We start from the raw sequence: 22,518 nt of genomic DNA, 5'->3' as shown, positions 1-22,518 counted from the left end.
CAGCAATGGGCTCCAGGATTCAGTGCGTGGTCAGTGACTGTCACCTTCCTTATTTTTCTTCCTTTCAATTTAGTACCAAATGGGGGAAGCCAAATCTCATCTAAGCAGTCACCTGGGATGGCCCTCTTCCTGCCAGCCTGTCTCCGGCTTCCCCCACATTACATGCTCTGAGCAGGACACACTTTCCCTCTTTCCCACCAGAGTGCGTCCCCACTCCTGTGTGTGCCCTGAGTCTCAGCCTAGGTGAGTGGTGCTGCCTGACTCCTTGCTCTGGAGACAAATTCTGAAGAACAGTGAAGGATCAGGAAAATGTCCTGGAGTAGGAAACGGCCACCCACTCCAGTATTCTTGCCTGGAAAATTCCATGAACAGAGGAGCATGGCCTTCTGCAGGCCATGGGGTCACAACGAGTCAAACATGACTGAGCACGCACACACAGACACAGGCCCCTTTGTTTATGTCTACAGAGCTTAGAGTGAGAACCACATAAAGCACTGAGGATAATATGTGGGTTTTGTTATTTTTGAAAAAAAAATCAAATTAATCATTTTAAGTTGAGATATATATCATATACCAAAAAATTCTACTTTGAGCACTATATTTTAGTGATTGCCTATTTATATAGTTGTGTAGCCATCATCACTATCTGATCCAGAATATTTTATATTTTATCTCCCTACAAAGACACCTAGTGTTCCTTAATCAGTCACTTTAAATTCCACATTCCTCACTCTTTCATCCTTATGGAATTGCCTATTCTGTGTATTTCAAGCACATGGGTTTGTACAACTGTGGCCATTTAGGTCCGGTTTCTTACACAGTGTCATGTTTTTGAAGCTTATTCATATTTTATCATGTGATCCAATTTTTTGTTTGACTTCAGAATTTTCCTAAGTCTTTAACACATGCACACACACACACACACAGAGAGAGAGACATGCTACAGTTTTTTTAATGTGGAAAATACACAGAGGTCCAATGTCACCATTAGAACCATTTTATGCAGACAGTTCCATGGCATAAAGTACTGCCTTCCTGTAGGCACTCAACCTGCCCACCAACCCAGAGCGGCCAGCAAGCACAGAGGATGCCAGCACAACTGTGCTGCCCATTGTCAGAACCCCGCACAGCACCCACCCAGGCCAAGACTCAACAATAGGTGCACCTCCCAATGGCCAAAGGAGAGCCCATCTGTGCCAGCAGAGGGGGAGGTGGACAAGGGTGAGAGAGATGAAAGAAGAGACAAGTGGGAAAGTCCACAGCACCTGGTCTTTCCAGCTGGTCTTGCAACCAAGTACTAATCAGGCTCAACCTTGCTTTAGCTTCTGAGCTCAGAAATTACCAGGGGCCTTCATGGTGCTATGGCCCTAGATGATGGCAGCTCCAACCAGGCACCCCAATACTCTGTGCTGTGGGGCCCTGCCATGCCAGCCTCACCAGCCCCTGTCAGAGCCCTGGAGTGCCCAGCATCTGTGGGCAAACCGCTCCTGACACATCCTTCAGCCCTCTGGAGGCCCAGCCATCAGGCTGTGACTTGGAGTTCCCAGGAGATGGTTATCACTCAGGGTATGTGGCCAGTGGCAATAGGGCCTGACCCTCTGGAAGTGAGTGGAGAAAAGCCCAGTGCTCTAATTCAATGCTGTCCTGGCACCAACTGAGTGACTCTTGCTGACATCTTCACTGATTCATCCAGATATTCCACGTACCACTCGTGTTCCGGCTGGGGTTCTAGGGGCAGCCTTCACGGGGCTGCAGCCTTTCCCAGTGACCAATCCCAAGTGCTGACGCCTCTGCCTCTGGGCCCTCACACAGGTAGTACCGCTGTCAATGCTTAGGGATAAAACAGCGGATCTAAGACGCTGAAGACTTGTCCTAGGTCTTGCAAACAGCTCAGAACTGATGTCTGGTGGCCTTTAATGCTGTGACCTAAGACCATACCATCTACCAGCAGACATGTCAATCTCCAGATAATCAGAATCAGATTGATTAAGTAAAAAGAGAGACAAATGTGTCATGTTGGGAGGAGGGAGGTGGAAACAACACCCCTCTGCCTTTGTCTCCCTCCTTCCAGCTGCCCAGGGGCCCAAGTCATCCCAATATTCTGTGTTCACATATTGTTCTCTTTTGACTTAGACAACATGGAGGGTCCCTGCCCTCAAGTAGTAATTTTCTCAGTTTTGAGGGGTACAGTCATGAAATGTCTTCCAGTGTACAAATAGAGAAAAGATAAAACTCACCCAGACCACTGGAGTTCCGTACGAGGTGAGGGTGATATAAGGTCCCTTGAACTTCTGTTCTGGAAAGAGGGAGGGAGGAGGAAGAAAAAGCTAATCTTCAGTGAATGTAACCTTCACATGGACTCTGTTTAGTCATTTTATCTGTACAGCTCTTCAGTCATCATAACATTTACTCAAGGTCTTTTATCTTTCTGGCCTGATGTTCTCATGGAGCTCACAGGCTGAAGAGGTGCTCAAAGTGAGAGAGTCAATTCGTAGGCAGGTTGATAAGAAGTCCAGGGGAAGCTGAGGAGAGAGGGTCTGGAGTTCTCAAGGAGGAGGAAAGAACAAACATCTTTTTCCCTCTACATTTCTTAGTCTTAGTCACTTAAAACATTTGTTTTTCCTTTCTTTCTTTAGGCCCAGAACTGACGATTACACAACTCAGTTTAAACTCTGTGAAAGAAAGTAAAGTTGCTCGGTCATGCCTGACTCTGCAACCCCATGGACTGTAGCCTACCAGGCTCCTTTGTCCATGGGATTTTCCAGGCAAGAGTACTGGAGTGGGTTGCTGTTTCCTTCTCCAGGGGATCTTCCCAAGCCAGGGATCCAGCCTGGGTCTCCCACATTGTAGGCAGATGCTTTCCCATCTGAGCCACTTAAACTCTGTACTAGGGATCATATAACAACAATGTATCCTGCTTGAGGACAGTTTCTCCTTCCTGAAAACCTTCTGATTAATCCTGATATCTTAGAATGTATATTATGGGAATAGGTCTGGTAGGATCTTTCTGTTAAATTCTAATCCTCTTATCCTAAAATGCTAATTGTGGGAGTGGGTCTGGTAAACCTTTCACAAACTTGAGACATTCTTTTGATTTAATGTAGAAACTAATTTAAAAAGTATATACATCCCTTGCTAACACTAGCAAGGGGGGGCACTCTCCACCCCCTTCTGCTGTCCATGTCAGAAGCTTTCTCTGACCTTTTCCCACTGTCATAAAACTCTGCTACACAAACGCTCTTGAGTGATCAATCCTGGTCCCTGGTCCTGAAGCTAAATCTTCTTCGGAGATCCTGAATCCGACAGCGTTCATAGTAAGCTCAATTGAATCTATAACAATCTCTTAAAAGCCAAATATAATCTTAAAATAAGCTATGCTGCTGCTAAGTCACTTCAGTCGTGTCCAACTCTGTGTGACCCCATAGACGGCAGCCCACCAGGCTCCCCCATCCCTGGGACATGCCCTCTTGTGATGCATGTCCCAGGGATATGCGTCACATATGACACTTCCTGCATGTCCCAGGGATATGCGTCTTATGACACTTCCTGCAGTGTTCTCCAGGCAAGAACACTGGGGTGGGTTGCCATTTGAAAAATCAAAGTGAAGTCGCTCAGTCGTGTCCGACTCTTAGTGACCACATGGACTGCAGCCCACCAGGCTCCTCCATCCATGGGATTTTCCAGGCAAGAGTACTGGAGTGGGATGCCATTGCCTTCTCCAAAATAAGCTATAAGCCCTATTAAAATAAAATTCAACTGAGTAAAATTTTAAAATCTTAGTGCCTTTATTTAAATGAATGAGGCAGCACCCAATTTAGCAGTTAGAAACTCTGAGGAGTTGCACAAAATAAAAGACTTTTATAGGCATAAGGGATCAGGAACAAGGACGTTGTACTGGGCAAAGAATCCAAGTGGTTACTGTGAGGTTACTTTCCAATAGAGGCTGGAAAGCTTTCTCAGGCAGATGACTTAACTAGTGATAATCAGAAGATTCCTGGCTGACTGGTTCAAGATTTCATTTCTGGAAGAGCCAAAACTGCATTTAAGTCTATTTTGCTAGCATGGTTCCTAACTAAGCAACTCCTCTGGGGCTGTTGTCTTGTTTGTAACAGTCCCCTGGGGGCAGCAACAAGGCTTCCCACTGCTGGTTCTTCCCAAATGCTGAGAGCGCACGTGCTCTGTGCCAGGCCTGTGCTGGGGGCAGGGACCCAGCCACGACACCTCACAGTCCTTGACATTCAAGAGGAGAGTAAAACAGAAGACCACCACACTTTAAAAAGAAAGGATTCTGCTGCTCCCACAAAGCTGACGCTGTGGAACCAGACAAGGAATAAACAGAACAGCTTGTAGAAGAATCAGCTCCATGAAGTGAAGGGCGGGAAACGGCACAGCGGGATGGGGGGGCTGGGGCAGAGAGGGGCAGGGAGGAGAAGAGTCCTGGGGCCGGAGGATGGATGGGTGATGAGCCCCAGCGGGTGCAGACAGGGCCGGCCCTGGTGCTGTGAAGGACCGAGGTGGTAAGGGTAGGAGACATGGGGGAGCTGTCACCGCAGATGCACATGGGGACGTGTCTCTGAGGAGGTGACATTTAAGCTGCGCTCCGGGCCACTGTCCCCTTCCCTTGTCACCCAGAGCCAGACACCGAGGATGGCCGCTAACATCACGCGCACCAGCCAGTCCTGAGCCTGCGCACCCAGCTCACTGTTCCCTCCTGAGGAGTCACAGTCAAGGCCCCTGTGCTGAGTTCCCCTCCCTCCCTCTCTGGACAAGTCCATTCCTTTCCCATGTGGCCCAATGGCGTGGCCTGTCCCTCCTCTTGGGAACTTTAAGTCATCAACTCTCTTCTTGATGACAGTCATCTCCTGATCTGTTTGCCTTATTATGCCTCCAATTTCCTATTAATACACTATATTTTAAATTAGCCAAGAATGACAGCGCACTCTAGACACAGAGTGTCTTAACTGAGCACACTCGATTAAGTGTGGACAAATGGAGAATGAACTAGGACACTTCCCGCAATGTCCTCAATCAGTTTAATGTTTATTGTGTGTTAAGCGTGTGTTTTGTGTTTTCCCGCCTGGTTAGTTTCCTCTGGGTCAGCTGTGCTTTCTTTCACCAACTCTTTCTCCTGACAAAATTACTTGCAAGCACAACTGAAGTTCAGAATATGTTCAAATTGTTCCCTACAGGGCAGGCATCTTAGAGAAAACTTTACTGCAGTGCTGATAAGGTGTCATGTCTTTCTCCAAGTTGGCTGAGAACAAGCAGAGTAGGACTTGTGTGGTTAGTCCCTCTGTTGTGTCCAGCTCCTTGTGACCCATCCTTTGAGAGGAGCCTGGCAGGCTACAGGCCCTGGAGTCCCAAAGAGCTGGACACAACTGAGCGACTATATATTCTTCTGGATTCTTTCCCATTACAGGTCGTCACAAGATACTGAGTATAGCTCCCTCACTACACAGCAGCTCCTTATGTCACCTGGTGTACATACAGCAGTGTGTGCATACTGACCCCAAACTCCTGACTCACCTCTCCCACACGCCCGTGTCCTCTTTGGTAACCATAAGCGTGTTTTCTATGTCTGTGACTCTACCTCTGCTTTGTAAATAAGTTCATCTGTATCATTCTTCAATATTCCACATATGTGATATCATACGATGCTTGTCTCTTTCTGTCTGACTTACTTCACTTAAAGTGAAATCACCATGTTCATCCATGTTGCTACAAATGGCATTATTTCATTTGATTTTATGACTGAGTAATTTTCCATTGTATATATATTCCACATCTTCTGGAGCAAGCACTTCTTAGACTGTACAGCTTGACTTCCTTTAAAGGAACAAAAATTGTGAGGAAACCTAAGTTTTTTTAGAGATGGAGAATTTCTCTGCAATGATTCATATATCATTAATTAGCATTTAATGGATTAGGAGACCAAGAATAGTAGGTAAAATTGGTGTGTCGTTTTGTTTTATGTCACTTATGTCAAGTTCTCATGCTGCTGCTGCTAAGTTGCTTCGACTCTGTGTGACCCCATAGATGGCAGCCCACCAAGCTCCCCCACCCCTGGGATTCTCCAGGCAGGAACACTGGAGGCAGTTGCCATCTCCTTCTCCAATGCACGCAAGTGAAAAGTGAAAGTGAAGTCACTCAGTTGTGTCCAACTCCTATCAGGGTTAAATTATGTTCACAAAATACAGATTTCTTCTGTTCGTCTATTCTTGATTCTCTAAAATTATGTGGTGCTTTGGTAGTCAGTTGTTCTTTGCTTGCATAGCCTTCACATGATTTTCAGAAGTAATTCTTGAAAAAATTTTATTTTATAGCCTTCCTTGCTTATTTTTCTTTTGTTACAGCTGCTTTAAATATTGGTCTTGAGAATTCATATTTTTCCAGAAAGTAGTCAATTTCTTGAATATTCTCGTATATTTGCAGTGTGTATAAAGGGGTTTATATTCATTTTTGTGGGTGGGTATGAGATAATATGAAATATACATTGGACTTGTTATCTGACACAGGACCCCTAAATGTCTTGAAGTTTCCTGGGCGATAGAAATGTCTTTTGGTTTGTTTTCTTTGTATGTTTCCTGAAAGTGTTAATTTTGCTTTTTCCTGATAGGAAATGATTACCTTCATAGCAGACACGTTTGAGGATTATTGCTAAGGTTTGTTAGTACAATTCTATGTGCCCTTTATTTTAAGGCTTGTGATTAGTTTCATCTCTTTCTCTCTCTCTCTTTTTTTTTTTTTTTAGTTTCAGCTCTAATATATACATTTTCTGTCTCAGTTGAATGCCCCACATATTCAAGGAGGTTTCTTCACTCTGGCTGGTGAGGATTCTCAGCCCCAATGAATGTTGCACATTATTCAATGCATTCAGTTCAGTTCAGCTCAGTCATTCAGTCACGTCCAACTCTTTGCAACCCCATGAACCGCAGCACGCCAGGCTTCCCTGTCCATCACCAACTCCCTGAGTTCACCCAAACTCATGTTCATTGAATCGGTGATGCCATCCAACTATCTCATCCTCTGTCATCCCCTTCTCCTCCTGCCCCCAATTCCTCCCAGCATCAGAGTCTTTTCCAATGAATCAGCTCTTCACATCAGGTGGCCAAAGTATTGGAGTTTCAGCTTCAGCATCAGTCCTTCCAGTGAACACCCAGGACTGATCTCCTTTAGAATGGACTTGTTGGATCTCCTTGCTGTCCAAGGGACTCTCAAGAGTCTTCTCCAAAAGCATTAATTCTTCTCTGCTAAGTTTTCTTTATAGTCCAACTCTCACATCCATACACGACTACTGGAAAAACTATAGCTTTGACTAGATGGACTTTTGTTGGCAAAGTACTGTCTCTGCTTTTTAATATGCTGTCTAGTTTTGTCATAACTTTCCTTCCAAGGAGTAAGCATCTTTTAATTTCATGGATGCAATCACCATCTGTGTTGATTTGGGAGCCCACCAAAATAAAGTCAGCCACTGTTTCCACTATTACCCCATCTATTTGTTGAGCTATTTCAAATCCTAAAAGATGATTCTGTGAAAGTCCTGCACTCAATATGTCAGCAAATTTGGAAAACTCAGCAGTGGCCACAGGACTGGAAAAGGTCAGTGTTCATTCCAATCCCAAAGAAAGGCAATGCCAAAGAATGCTCAAACTACCACACAATTGCACTCATCTCACACGCTAGTAAAGTAATGTTCAAAATTCTCCAAGCCAGGCTTCAGCAATATGTGAACCGTGAACTTCCTGATGTTCAAGGTGATTTTAGAAAAGGCAGAGGAACCAGAGATCAAATTGCCAACATCCACTGGATCATCAAAAAAAGAAAAGAGTTCCAGAAAAATATCTATTTCTGCTTTATTGACTATGCCAAAGCCTTTGACTGTGTGGATCACAACAAACTGTGGAAAATTCTGAAAGAGATGGGAATACCAGACCACCTGACCTGCCTCTTGAGAAACCTGTAGGAAGAAACAGTTAGAACTGGACATGGAACAACAGACTGGTTCCAAATAGGAAAAGGAGTACATCAAGGCTGTATATTGTTATCCTGCTTATTTAACTTATATGCAGAGTGCAATGGCACCCCACTCCAGTACTCTTGCCTGGAAAATCCCATGGATGGAGGAGCCTGGTGGGCTGCAGTCCATGGGGTCGCTAAGAGTCAGGCATGACTGAACGACTTCACTTTCACTTTTCACTTTCATGCATTGGAGAAGGAACTGGCCACCCACTCCAGTGTTCTTGCCTGGAGAACCCCAGGGACTGGGGAGCCTGGTGGGCTGCCGTCTATGGGGTCACACAGAGTTGGACACGACTGAAGTGACTTAGCAGTAGCAGTAGTAGCAGAGTACATCATGAGAAACGCTGGGCTGGAGGAAGCACAAGCTGGAATCAAGATTGCTGGGAGAAATATCAACAACCTCAGAGATTCAGATGACACCACCCTTATGGCAGAAAGTGAAGAGGAACTAAAGAACCTCTTGATGAAAGTGAAAGAGAGAGTGAAAAAGTTGGCTTAAAGCTCAACATTCAGAAAACTAAGATCATGGCATCCAGTCCCACTCAATGCATAGATGTCCAGTAATAATTCTTTCCTCAAAAGTTGTTCCTGCCCAGCCTTGTGGAATGTCACCTGTGTGTGATCAGATGACAGAGACTCAGCAGGCTCATTAGGCACTTGTAATCATTCTTTCTGTCTGAGTAGCTCTCTCCTTTGGATCCCCTGCCCAACACATATCACCTTCTGAGCCTCCCTGGCTCACCTGTGTTCTAAGATCAGGGCTTTGCTGGGCTGCATCTGGGTTCCCCTCCCTGTACCTGCAACATGGAAATTGCCTGAAGGCAGACAGCCAGGAGTCATCAGATGGATTTGTGTATCCATCTTCACTCTAGGAACTTAGTCCTGTGTGGCCTGCTGTCCAGGATCTGAAAACAGTTGTTCCCAGTATTTTGTTCAGGTTTCTAATTACCAGTGCCAGGTGAGGAAGTTCAGATACTGTTCCTCTTAAAGCTGGAAGTGGAAGTCACATTTTATTTTTACAGACACTTTGAATCAGTAATTCTAAGTCAGTTAACCATATATGTTCAAAAGTACCCTTTGCTTCATTTTATGTGTTTTGCTCTTGCAAATGTAAAACAAAACCAAATATCAAGAGACACACTAAAACGGGTTTTGTTTTCTGTTTTTCCTGGTTGAACTTTATGCCAACAAGTCCTAGGTAAGGACTTAGGAAGCTGCAATAAGTCAAGGCACCAGCAAGATCACAGGATCTGCAATCAACAGGGATCTTAATGGTACCAGAGAGCCTTTTTTTTTTTTTGCCATGCCATAGGAGTTGGATGCAGTAGTTGAGGGGCTAGAGAGATCCCAGGACCTTAATGACACCAGTGAGCCAACTAAAATACAGGAGGCTGAGGCCAGGTACAGCATGTTTGGCCAATGTGAGCTGAAACATATTTCATTCTGAATTTCCAGAACCATAACCTCAAATAAAATGTTCACCTTCTTCTGATATTCACATAGAAAGATTGCACAGAATCTTTTTCCCAGAAATTCTACTTCCATGAAAGAAAGCCACCAGGAAGATTGCTTGGAGAATTTAGGAGATGTGTGGTTTTTAGGTGGAGAAAGAGGAAGTGAGTAAATGGCAAATGTGGTTCAGAAATGGAAAGGGGTCTGTGCAAACCCAGCAGGCTCTCTTTGGTGGAAGGCAGGCCGTGCACTCACTGCTCCTTCCCCCTTTTGCTGAGGTCACTTTTATCATGTTTTAGGTAGCTCCAATGAAAACTTCAAGTACAGGGGCTTCCCTGGTGGTCCAGTGGTTAAGAATCTACCTTGCAGTGCAGGGGACACCGGCTCAATCTCTGGTCCCCAGAAGATCCCACATGCCACAGAGAAATTAAGTCTGTACACCGCCAATACTGAGCCCAGGCATCCTAGAGCCCAGTGCTCCACAGCAAGAGGAGCCACCAAAGCAGGAAGCCCAACCACCCAACTAGAGCACAGGCTCTGCTTGCTACAAGTGGAGAGAGCCTGCAGGCAGCAAAGAAGACCCAGGGCAGCCAAAAGGAAATAAAATTATATTTAAATAAAAACCCCTTCAAGTACAGTGACTCTCAATGGCTCAAGTAACTCCTGCTCGATGTTCTCAGCACACCGGCATATGGGGTCTACAGGACCCTCCTCGTCCCGTGAAGGCCCAGCGTCTCCATCGACCATGTGTCTCCACCACTGTGCTGTGCCATCTCCCCGTTCTCCTCTGCACAGAACTGCTTCTGATGGTGTCACTCTTTAGGCAGGGGAGTCATTCTTGTGAATCACCATCTAAGAATTAATATCATCTCACCTGCAATTTTATTTCTATATTCCTTAAAAGGAGTTCCTTAAAATCCCAATTGTATTACTTAAAAGGGCGTTTTAACAAAATCTTGATTTGAACATCTATGTTTTTATTTATCAACTTTTATGTCTCCTTCATTGTGTCCTGTGCTCTGGCTCAGCCTCTCTCTTGGCCTCTGCTCTTGGCCTCTCAGGAAACAGCATACAGGATGTATTAGTTGCATCCGCCCTCCCCTCTCACTGGCTCTTTTCCATCCTCCCTCATCTCCGTGACATGGGTAACTCTGTGCACATCACTATCACCATGACACCCTCCCTCCCTTGGGAAGCCTGTTATCACCTTCCTGCTCCTTTCTCTGCTGCCCCGTGTGTGTCCCTGCCCAACACTCACAGCAGCCTCACAGCAGGCGCTCTCCCTCACTCTTGTCTCCAGAGCTCCTGCTGGAATTTCTGGACACCACCTCCCAAGTATTTACCTCTGACTCTGACTTCTCCTTCCCTGGTGGGCCCTGTAGCATCTTCCCCTGAATGAAGACCACAGATAAAACCTAAATTCTCCTTCTTCCCCAGCTACCTTAGACTCCCCTGTGGATGTCTCCTTCTCATCCAGGCTCAGTGATTCAATATTATCCATGAACCATTTTTCTATACTCAACCGTCTATCTGGCCGTATTGATACCGTCTCTAGGGGAGTGGGTGGAGCAATGATGGGCAATGTTGAGATGGCAGGTAGAGACCAGACCAGGCAATGAGGGCGTGAGAATGAAGGACAGTGCTAAGAAAAGGAGCAGATTATAGAGAAGTCACAAGGGTAGAAGAGGTTGGAGAATTTTTAAAAACAGATCAGGGAGAAATCTGGGAGAGGAGAGGTTGAGTCTTAAGGAAAGAGAAATGATCATTGCATAGCTCCTCGGTGGAGTGGGGGAGGGGGGGAAATCCAGCAACGTGCTAGTTTACCAGCAACATCCTATCAGATGCTACATTTCAGTTGGAAATACTTCAGGCTACAAATCCGTTACATTTGTAGAAATTCCTAATGCACTAGAAATTGATACATTTTCCTGCCATGGAATAAATTAGGCTAAGATTATGCATTACATTGCTTATTGTGATGTCAAGATGTCATTTTATATTAGTGTTTATTCCAATGTGGACCAGTAAAGCGTATTATAATACATCATCTATTCAGTGGACTGATTTGTGGAAAATAGTGTCCCAAGAGAGAATATTCCCCAAGATATTGTCAGCTGAATATAAGCAAGATACCATAGAACACTGTGCACAGTGTGCGACCATGTATGGTTTTAAATGTGGTTGTGCTCAGTCACTCAGTCACGTCCCACACTTTGTGACACTATGGACTGTAGCCCACCGGGCTCCTCTGCCCATGGCGATTCCCCAGGCACGGATACTAGAGTGGGTTGCCATTTCCTGCTCCAGAGGATCTTCCGGACCCAGGGATTGAATCTGAGTCCCTTATGTCTCCTGCACAGGGAGGTGGGTTCTTTACCACTAGCACCACATGTGGAGTGAAGAAGAAATAGATAGTCATAGTTGCTTGTGTATCCATAAAATGACATTCTGGGCCGTCTCTCCTGATCCAGGGGCTAAGACTCTGCACTCTCATTGTAAGGGCCTGAGTTTAATCCCTTGTCAGGAAAGTAGAACCCACATGCCACAGCTAAGAGTTCCCATGGAAAAGGTCCCGCAGGCACAGCCAAATAAATACTTAGAAAAAAACAAACAAACAAACAAACAAAAAGTCTGGAAACCATTCCTGAGAAACAAAACACGTGGCTGACTGTGGAAGCAGCAGGGCCTTGACAAGAAGAAAGGGGGTAGGAAGAACGATGTAATATAAAGTATTTTATATTTCTAGGTTCTTGAACCTTGTACATGTATTACAAGTTTCTCAGAAATGCCAAGACATTACAAAAAAATTTTAAACCTCTAAAGAATAAAACTCACAGCGTTATTTCTACAAACTGAAAGAAAGTCAAGTTTGTTTTATCAGAAAGATTATCTGGCTTCTCTAACATATCTTCTCAGGCTTTTCCCACGCTACCCAGACAGTGATCCACACGGCACTGTCTGGATTCTTGTCATAACGTGAAGTGAATCTTTTGCACTATCCTGGGTCCTTGATGTCCGGAAAATGAAGGACGACACCATCACGTTCCTTGCAGCAGGGGCCCACTTAGGTATCACCGACTTTTACTTCCCAATGGAGCAGTACATCTACAGAAGGAAAACTGACGGCGTCTACATTAGGAATCCAAAGAGAACCTGGGAGAAGCTTCTGTAGGCAGCTCATGCCATCGTTGCCACTGAAAACCCAGCTGCTGTCACTGCTGCGTCCTCCAGGAACCTTTGCCAGCGAGCTAAGCTGCAGTTTGCTGCCACCGCTTCTCTGGTCGGGTACTTTGCTCCTGGAGCCTCCACTAACCAGACCCAGGCAGCTTCCAGGAGCCAAGACTCCTAGTGGTTACGATCCCAGGGCTGACCACCAGCCTCTCCCAGAGGCATGTATGCGAACTTCTTACCATCGGTCTGTGTGACACGGACTCTCCTCTGCACTCTGGAGACCACCCATCCCCGGCAACTAGGGAGTTCAGTTGGTGGGTATGACTTGGCAGATGCTCACCCGGGAAGTTCTGCCCATTTCCTGTGAACATTCTTGGGAGATCGTGCCTGATCTCTACGTCTGAAGATTCTGAAATGTTGGGAAGCACGGTACAAAACAGCCGGTTGGAAGAAGTCCTTGGAAAAATGGCAAGGGCCAGAGATACCCTGGCTTGATGTGCTGCGGGCAAAAAAACATCTCCTGCCTTTGGTTATGCCCGGCAGCAAGATTTAATAATAAATATTAAAGATGTTACTTGAAAAAATGGGTTACAGGATAAACACACGGGTCACTTAGAGAGCGCTGTCCTTAAAATATTTTTACTGATTAGATGTTAACCCCGTACACACTCTGCTGGCTGTATACTCTAAGCTCTTTGTTCCTGCTTCTATAAAAAGACTTGACTACAAAAATAAACTTGTCAGTCCACACAAGAGACTGCCTGACTGTCTTCTTTCAAGTTCATTGCTTCCAAGTCCTGGAAAAAAAAATCCCCAACACTGAAGAGATTAAAAGGGAAGAGCAGGTGGCAGCTGAGCAAGCTCTGACCAAGGAGGACTTCACCGTGAATGGGTCACTTCAGCAGCTCAGTGCAACGCTACTGGATCTGAGGTGCTGGCCTAGTCCACAGGCGGGCAGGCGAGCTCGCTGCCTACTCCGCAGTTTCCCCTGAAGGCTGGCCTGCAGCGCCCACTGCTCAGGCCACTGGGTGGGTAGGCACAGCACTGGGTGGGCTTCAGCTGTTCCTTCACAGGCTCTTTTCTTCGGTGGGGGCTGTGCTGGGTCCTTGCTGCTGCACAGGTTTGCTCTGGTTTTGGTGAGTGGGGCGCACGCTCTGGTTGTGGTGCCTGCCTTCTCATTGAAGTGGCTTCTCTTGTTATGGAGCGTGGGCCCCAGGGCCCCCAGGCTTCAGTGGTGGCAGAGCGTGGGCTCAGTGGCTGTGGCCCCCAGGCTGTGGAGCACAGGCTCAGTGGTTGTGGTTCACAGCCTTAGTTCCTCTGAGGCATGTGGGATCTTCTTGGACCAGGGATTGAACTCATGTCTCCTGCATTGGCAGGATTCTTTACCATGAGCCATTATGGAAACCCCACAAACTCTTAAAATGGAAATTGGTTGACAGAAAATAAGCAGTTTCTAAATAAATAAATATGTCTACTCATGAGGATGTTCTGTGACTTTTGCTGTTTTCCTTTCACATAAGAGGAAAATTTCCTAATTCATAATTCATTATGTTCTTCCCTTAAACAACATTTGCAACTGCTAATTTTATTAGCTAAGCTTGATCCAATTTTTAAAACACTTTTATCCCACTTTCCCCTATGCACTGTACATTCATTATCAATTGAAATAATATTTTATCATTGTTCAGTCACTCAGTCATGTCCAACTCTTTGTGACCCCATGGACTGTAGCACACCAGGCTTCCCTGTCCTTCACCATCTCCCAGAGATTATATTTATATACTTCATATGGATAGGAGGATAATCAGTTGACTTCATCCTTGAATTATTTCTCTGAATCTGACATATTAATATTCTAGTAAGATATAAAACACTTGACTGACTTCAGCATAATAAAAAATAATAGAATCAGGTGACCATATCTTAAGACTGATTATAAAAGCAGCAGCCATGTTTATGAGGAGCAGTGACACATGGGGGGACATTTTATGTGGTGAGAGAGAGGAGCGCTGTCCTCAGGGATTTAAAGGGCTGCTTGAAAACAGAATGGAACTCGGCTCAGTGGCTGGACCTCCTGGGAGTCACTTCCCAGGGACACACAGGACAGAGTCCCGAGCATCCTGTGTGCCCACAAGGCAGTCTGAAGCGGTGGCCAGGGCACCCCTCTGGGTATCAGTGGAGATGGTAGCTGTATTGTGTGCCTGTATGAGTCTGTATAAGGTGACCCTGCATGCAGAAAAGTAAATTTGACTAAATGGCAGATGGCCTCAGCTCTAATAGTAAGATCTTTTCTTAAATCAATTTCTTTCTCCTCTCAGCTTTTCCATCTGAACGGATTTACTCTTCATGAGACCCATTCTTTTTTAATTCCCTTCTTCAAAGCCTCAAATTTTGTAGCTTTTTTTCAGTAAGTATCTTTCCATGTTTATTCCTCAGACAAGATAAGCAAGAGTAAAATTTTCTTATTGGACTTTAAAGATACACAAATACTTTTAAAATCAGAAGTTCCAAAAGTTCTAAATTCAGTCATGTTCTCACTTTAGTATCTTCAATCCTAAGCCTATAATTAGCATTTTTACTTGACTCACCGGGAGAAATATCAATAACCTCAGATATGCAGATGACACCACCCTTATGGCAGAAAGTGAAGAGCAACTAAAAAGCCTCTTGATGAAAGTGAAAGTGGAGAGTGGGAAAGTTGGCTAAAAGCTCAACATTCAGAAAATGAAGATCATGGCATCTGGTCCCATCACTTCATGGGAAACAGATGGGGAAACAGTGTCAGACTTTATTTTGGGGGGCTCCAAAATCACTGCAGATGGTGACTGCAGCCATGAAATTAAAAGACGCTTACTCCTTGGAAGGAAAGTTATAACCAACCTAGATAGCATATTGAAAAGCAGAGACATTACTTTGCCAACAAAGGTCCAGCTAGTCAAGGCTATGGTTTTTCCTGTGGTCATGTATGGATGTGAGAGTTGGACTGTGAAGAAAGCTGAGCACCAAAGAACTGATGCTTTTGAAGTGTGGTGTTGGAGAAGACTCTTGAGAGTCCCTTGGACTGCAAGGAGATCCAACCAGTCCATTTTGAAGGAGATCAGCCCTGGGATTTCTTTGGAAGGAATGATGCTAAAGCTGAAACTCCAGTCCTTTGGCCACCTCATGCGAAGAGTTGACTCATTGGAAAAGACTCTGATGCTGGGAGGGATTGGGGGCAGGAGGAGAGGGGACAACAGAGGATGAGATGGCTGGATGGCATCAACGACTTGATGGAAGTGAGTTTGAGTGAACTCCTGGAGTTGGTGATGGACAGGGAGGCCTGGCCTGCTGTGATTCATGGGGTTGCAAAGAGTCGGACACGATTGAGTGACTGAACTGAACTGAACCTGATTAAAACACAACTCTGGGGGGTGAATTGATGGCGGGACTCCACAGACCCCTGGAATTTTGAACTCTCGACAGTTAGATCTCCTTTTACGGAAGTGTTAGCAGCCAATGGAGCAAGGCGCATATAGTGCCAGATTACAGGGCTGACAGCAGGGACAAGACAGTTTATTGATGGTAGAAAAGATCTGCCTTCTGACAAGCAGCCGCCTCTCACCATGAGGCAAACTGGAAGTGCCTGCAGAGGCAGAGCCGTGTGCGTAGGGAGCGCGATGCTTCAGCCACACCCCTTATCAGTGCAGCCTTCAGAAAGGGGTCGTTCCTTGACCTGACTCCTGCTTCCTCTTTCTTTAACTGCCTGTGCTTGGGGCTGCTCTGCTGAGTTGGACTCCCCTTTGCTTTTCCTAGATCTCCTTGGGGCCTTCTCACAAGGCCCGGCAGCAGGCAGCAAGCAGCGGCGCCATTGGGCAGGTCTGCTCCTGTAACTCTTCTGGCAGCCGTGCGGCTGGGACAGCGCGCTGAGCGTCCACCGTCCCTCTCATGGGACCAGAAGTCGGAACGTGATGGGACCAGAAGTCGGAATGGGGAAGATGGAAGGGTTGCCTTTGCTTTCTTTCACTCCCTGGCCAGGAGCTCTTAAACTGAGGGATTTGGAGAGCCCAGGGAGCCTGTGGCCTCCCTGAAAGTGAAAGTGAAGTCTCTCAGTCGTGTCCAACTCTTTGCGACGCCGTGGACTGTAGCCCACCAGGCTCCTCCGTCCATGGGATTCTCCAGGCAAGAATACTGGAGTGGGTTGCCATTTCCTTCTCCAGGGGATCTTCCCAACCCAGGGATCGAACCCAGGTCTCCCGCACTGCAGGCAGACACTTTAACCTCTGAGCCCCCAGGGAAGCCCAAGTGATGCATAAAATGCCTCTGTGCACAAACTTTTGTTCAGATAAGAGTAAATGCCCTGGATTCACCCCTTCAGAATATTTTATCTTTGTTCCTAGTCTGTACAGATCCTGTGCTTTGAAGCACAACACCGCTGCAGTGATTTCATCACACGTTCCCTGCTGCCAGTCCCTAGTAAATCCAGCTTTCAGAATCAAGAGAAGCTGGTGGCTGACAAGGCTTAAAAGCATCCTTTGAAGTACGTAGAGTCAAGAGCACTTGACTGTGCTCTACTGGAACATTTTAAGGTCTAGCAGTTTGCTTTTCGCTTGTGAGCAGCTAGGTCAAATTGTTTCCACACAAGAAAACCGAACTAAAGTCTATGTGCCTGACCAGGGTTACAGGACACAAACTACTTTAGGGCGGGTCCCAGGTCAGCCTGAGATTCTGTCATTACCAGGAATCAAAGTAGCAAAGAGCATTTGTGACACAAACGCTAAAAGCGTTTTATTACTGGATAATTTGGGTTGGGACGGTTCCCTAGAGAAGAGAATGGCAACTCACTCCAGTGTTCTTGCCTGGAGAATTCCATGGGCAGAGGAGCCTGGCGGGCTACAGTCTAAGGGATCGCAAAGAGTCGGACAGGACTGAGTGACTTTCACTTTCTGTTTTCAGTTTGAATCTATGGAGAGGTAAAGTCTTTTCTGTGGATATTTGTAAATGCTTCCTACAGATCCAGTTATGTGGCTTTGTGTTCTTCTGGAATTGCTCCCATGACATTGATTTGGACTTCATACGCTTATGTACCAAATTACTCTGTTTTCTGTGCAATGGTGGTAAAACAGTTTAAAAGCAAGTAAACAAGCCAAAGCCCATGAACTGTTTTCCAAACAGGCTGAAAGCGCCACCTACTGTCCAATCTGTAGAGGTGCCCGAGGAATGTAGTCTGAGCCTTATGGACTGAGAGCCACAGGAACTAGGATATTAAGGTAAGTTAGACTCACATCTGACTATACTTTCTACTTATATGCTATTTATAACGAGTTATGTAGTTATGTTTATGCTCTCTCCTGAGCATTCTCAATCTTTGGTTACAGAAGGTAAGATATTGAAAATCACTGAGCTGTGGCAGATGTAAGAAACAGTATCAGGCTTTCATATGCTTTCCATGGGTCCCGATTATCCCACACCAAAATGCCTTTAGAGTTCTGGAGCAAAAATGCTCTTTGCCACTTTTATTCCCAGTAACGACTGAGGCCCAGAGCTCCCTGAGTGGCCCCTCCTGCTGGGGACTTGACTGTATTTATTTTACATGTTTAAGAGATGACAGAAAAAGAGAAAGCTCTAAAATGGCAAAAGCTTTCAGGTACACCAAAAGGGTGGTTTTTGATGTTGGTTTGAGTGTTTTGTTTTCAGTGGAAGAATCCATTATAGAACGGGCCAAAATAAGTTTAGAGAGTACAGTGTGCATTTTCTACCTCTGAGAGCTACTAAATAAAACATGTCTTTACTATGGGCCTGGCATAAATTCAGACTTGCCTTGGACAGGTGACTGACTTCCAGGCTGCCTTAAACCCAGCAAGCATTCAGGGAATGACCCAGTGACTGGAGGGGACAGCAGCGTGCAGCCAGTGTTTCACTGTTTGTGCTGCTCGTGTGCTCTTTCTGTCTCTAGCCCTTCAGCAGATATTCACTCTCTATGCAGCTTATCATTTGTTTGACTCTGAAATACATTGGTTCAGTTTTTATAATAAGCTGGTTCTGTACAATCATATGTAAAGTGTTTATTTAAATACAAACAATATATACTCTTGTTCAAGTTCCTCCTGAGTTAAAAGTACATACACACACCAAAAATAAAAAATAAAAAACTGGATAATTTAGAGTAAAAGTAGAATTTCTCTTTCATCCTTATCAAAGTATCTGTGGTTCATTTGTATATATTCCTCCAGCTTTTTAAAAAACATTTTCATATATATATATTTATTTACACAGATAATATAGGTTCATTTTTAGTTCAGTTAGACAAATAATGTGTGTGTTGTTTTACAACTTGCTTTTGTCATGTAACAGTATGACTTTGAGGTGTCACCATTTCCTGTTTGGGGGTTTTCCAGTGGTTTTAAGTAGGACTATATAAATCTTTCTTTAGAACAACACGATTCTTCTATAAGCAAACTAGGTTCATCTAGCATTCACATTCAGGGAAATTCAGAAATGGCTTTAGTTGCCCTGCGCATCCCACCATCACGAATGGAGGAAACTGGGAGCAAGGAAAGTCTCAGCAATGAACACCAGGCACCCCGTTAACCCAGCGCTAAAGGAGGAGGGCGGGGCGAGGACAGCTCACGGGCTGCAGGGAAGGTCTTGTGATGCCTGTGTCTCCAGCCTGGCCGGTAGCAGCCGAGAGAATCCAGGAAAGAGAGATGGTGGGCGGGGAACAGTGGAGGGCAGGAAACGGGCCTCCTGGAGGCAAAGCTTGAAGGTCTCAGCAGAGCCTAGGGAGGACAAGCGGGCTCGCGGAGGAGCCGGCGGAGAGACACCAGGAGGAGGCTCCCTCCCGCTCACCCCAGAAGGTGCCCATGGGCCCGGTGCTGGGTCGCATCCGCTCCCCTCACTAAGACTGTGCACTTCAGGCTGGTCTCGGGAACACACTTCTTGTTGCACTTGAGTGATTTAATTGTGCCTCCCCTGTAATTTCAGGTTGGGTCTTCTCTGCGTGCCTTCCCCTCACTTTTCACTCTGGCCTCAGTCTTCATTTTTTTCTAGCAAACAAAATATGGTCAGCAGGCAGAGTTGACTGCATAAAAGGCAAAGATCTGCCTCTGAGGAGTAGTAATATATACTCATATTGTCATGCTAGTTTACTTATATTTTTTAATTTAATTTAGTATAACATAATGCTACATAAATATATGCATATATAATGTAAATAAATATTAAATGTTATGTACTATTATTATTTTAATATAATATTTATATATCCATGATATATGTTAATATTAATAATATATAGGCTGATTTAGTTAATGACACCCCTGGTGAGAAGACTAATGAAGACTAAAGAAGTCAGAAAAAAACAGAAATTTGAAGATCTTTGCGCAAACTCCATGCTCACGATGTAAATGGCGAGACGTGCATGAAGGTTCTTGGCCAGGGCCCCTCACAGGCTTCTCCAGGCCCCTGTTAACGGTCAGCAGTGAAAGAGGGAGTGAGGGTCCGGGCAAAGCCCTCAGGCCGAGGCCAGGCCGAGCCCCCCGCCAGTCTCCTTCCTTCTGTCACCGTGCGTCACCTCCTCACTTACACTAGTGTAAACGAGTGTTATCACTTCTCCCACAGAATGAAGGGTGTGTGTTGCAGGAGAGCTGGAGCGAGCTCACTGGTGACACAAATCTTAAAACTATAGAGAGAGGGAGTTGGAGAAAGGGAGACAGATAAATAGACTTATGTGCCCTGGCTTTAGACTGTAGGGTGAAATTTATGATATTAAAACTGGTTAGCCTTTAGCTTGTATTTTATCAGTGTGTGTATTAAACAATTGATTAGTCACCTAAATATCATAGACTCTAAATCATAAACTAGGACTTTAAAATACTGTAGTTTTCTGTATTACCAAAATGCGCTTTTGAAGCCAATGTTCAGATCATCCAGTGTCTTCTCTTTGTGTTCGGTCACATGTTGTTCTCTTTTAACTTTTACTTTGTATTTGGGGTGTAGCCCGTTAACAAACAGTGTTGTGACAGTTTCAAGTGACACCAAGGGGAACAGTTCAGCCAAACACACACATGCGTCCTTTCTCCCCCAAACTCCCCTCCCATCGAGGCTGCTACATAGCATTGACATCCATGTGCCACACAGTGAGTCCTTGTTGATTCCTAAACAAAGCGGACATTTGTTGCTTCATCAGAGACTCTGTCAGAATCTTTCCCAGAGGTTAGTGAGGAGTTTCCTGGAAAACACTCAGCCCACCCCCTGTTGCCAGAGGAAGAGTGTTTATATACAGGCATTAGTTTTGAGAGAATTTGGTGAACCAGACCAGCTCGTACAGAGATGGAAACAGCTTGTCACCATCAACATTGTCACCATTCCCCAGTAGGTTCAGCCTCCCCCGAATGTGCACTGAGTCCTGACCGCTGAGCAGGCCAAGCCCACTCTCAGCCCCCAGCACCTCTTCCCGCAGGGCCCAGCCTGCAGGAGAAAGAGGGACTGACCGCTCGTCCCCTCCTCCCCCTACTCACAGGCCTGCACGAGCCAGCTCTCTGATCTGGTTGAAGGAGGAAGAAGGCCTAGCAGTAGCCCCAGAAGAAGCACACAGGGGACCCTCCATTCCCAGGAGTGCGGGCTCATCGTGCAGGGCCGAAGGGACACAAGGGCGGGAGAAGCCTCCGCGCTGGACACTGTGGGAGCTTGTCTGCTGAACAGACTCAGGGACTGTCTGTTGGCCACGGGATCTGAGGAACAGGAGAGATTTGGATGGACTGGGCTAGCTGGGAGGGTTTGCCATGGTCTAAAGCACAGGCTGTGTCTCTCTGGGCTGAAAATATTAACTGCTGAGCACTAGCTCCCACCAAAAGAGGGTATTGGTTACAGGTGTCCTGAGATGTAAGAGCTTCTTAGGGAGACAAGAGGAGACGCTAGGAGGATGTGAAATGCCTTGTAGAGCCTGAACCGTACGCCCAGCCTTCTGACCCCAGTTTTGGGAGGTAGCAGTTTCTTATGCATGTCTCTGGTGGCTCAGATGGTAAAGAATACACCTGTAATGTAGGAGACCTGGGTTCGATCTCTGCATCGAGAAAATCCCCTGGAAAAGGAAATGACAACCCACTCCAGTATTCTTACCTGGAAAATCCCACGGACAAAGGAGCCTGGTGGGCTACAGTCCATGGGGTCTCAGGGACATGATTGAGAGACTAACACCCTTTCAGGTGAGGGCAGCCGGTTTGCTTGGGCCTGATCAGAGAGGGGCACAGGTGAGTGTGGCTTCTGACAAGTGAAAGAGTCTTTGGGCCTAGAAAAGAAAACAGCAGTCTCAAAGGCCCTTGCTGAATTTTCTAACTTTGGGAAAACAAAACCAAACTTTAGGTCCCACCCTGATGCTCCAGGCTGGTTGCATCCACCTGGGACTTATTACCCCTTGTCCTGAGGATTTATCACCCTCTGCCCAGCTACAAATGCCATCTCAACTACAGAATACCCAAAACATCCCGCCAGACTAACATTTCCCTTATTCCTCCCACAAACCTCCCATTAAATATGAAGCCTCCCTGGTCCCTCTCAGGCTCAGCCTGGTCGTTAGGCTGACTGCCACCCCTCCTTGCCTGAATAAAGGTAACCTACTTCCTTTGAGGTCGTCTCTCCTTTTCTGCCTCAGTCCAATCTATACCTTACAACCAGCACTGTCCAAGAGAAGAGGGCAAACAGGTGCCCCCTAGGAGTCAAGACACAGGCTGCTTAGTCAGCAAGCCAGCTGTGAGGGGTGGAGTGGGCACCACGCGGGGCCTCTCCTGCTGTCCCAGCTGCCCTGCAGTTCCAAGCTTTGGCCTGAAAGCGTCATAGAGAAGGACCCTTTGTATCCTACCTATTACGAGTTAACCACTAAAGGAATGTTGCCTATAAGCT

At 45.9% G+C, this 22,518-nt stretch overlaps 1 pseudogene; it reads left to right on the top strand.

The window, feature by feature from the left end:
• The first annotated feature begins 1,171 nt into the window (after positions 1 to 1,171).
• Positions 1,172 to 13,702, top strand: LOC113882828 (annotated as a pseudogene).
• Positions 13,703 to 22,518: the final 8,816 nt, after the last annotated feature.

The sequence above is a fragment of the Bos indicus x Bos taurus genome, chromosome 24 (genome assembly GCF_003369695.1).
Source record: "Bos indicus x Bos taurus breed Angus x Brahman F1 hybrid chromosome 24, Bos_hybrid_MaternalHap_v2.0, whole genome shotgun sequence".
Lineage (NCBI taxonomy): Eukaryota > Metazoa > Chordata > Mammalia > Artiodactyla > Bovidae > Bos > Bos indicus x Bos taurus.
Note: the sequence above shows the minus strand (reverse complement) of the source record. Positions and strands in the feature narration are given on the sequence as shown.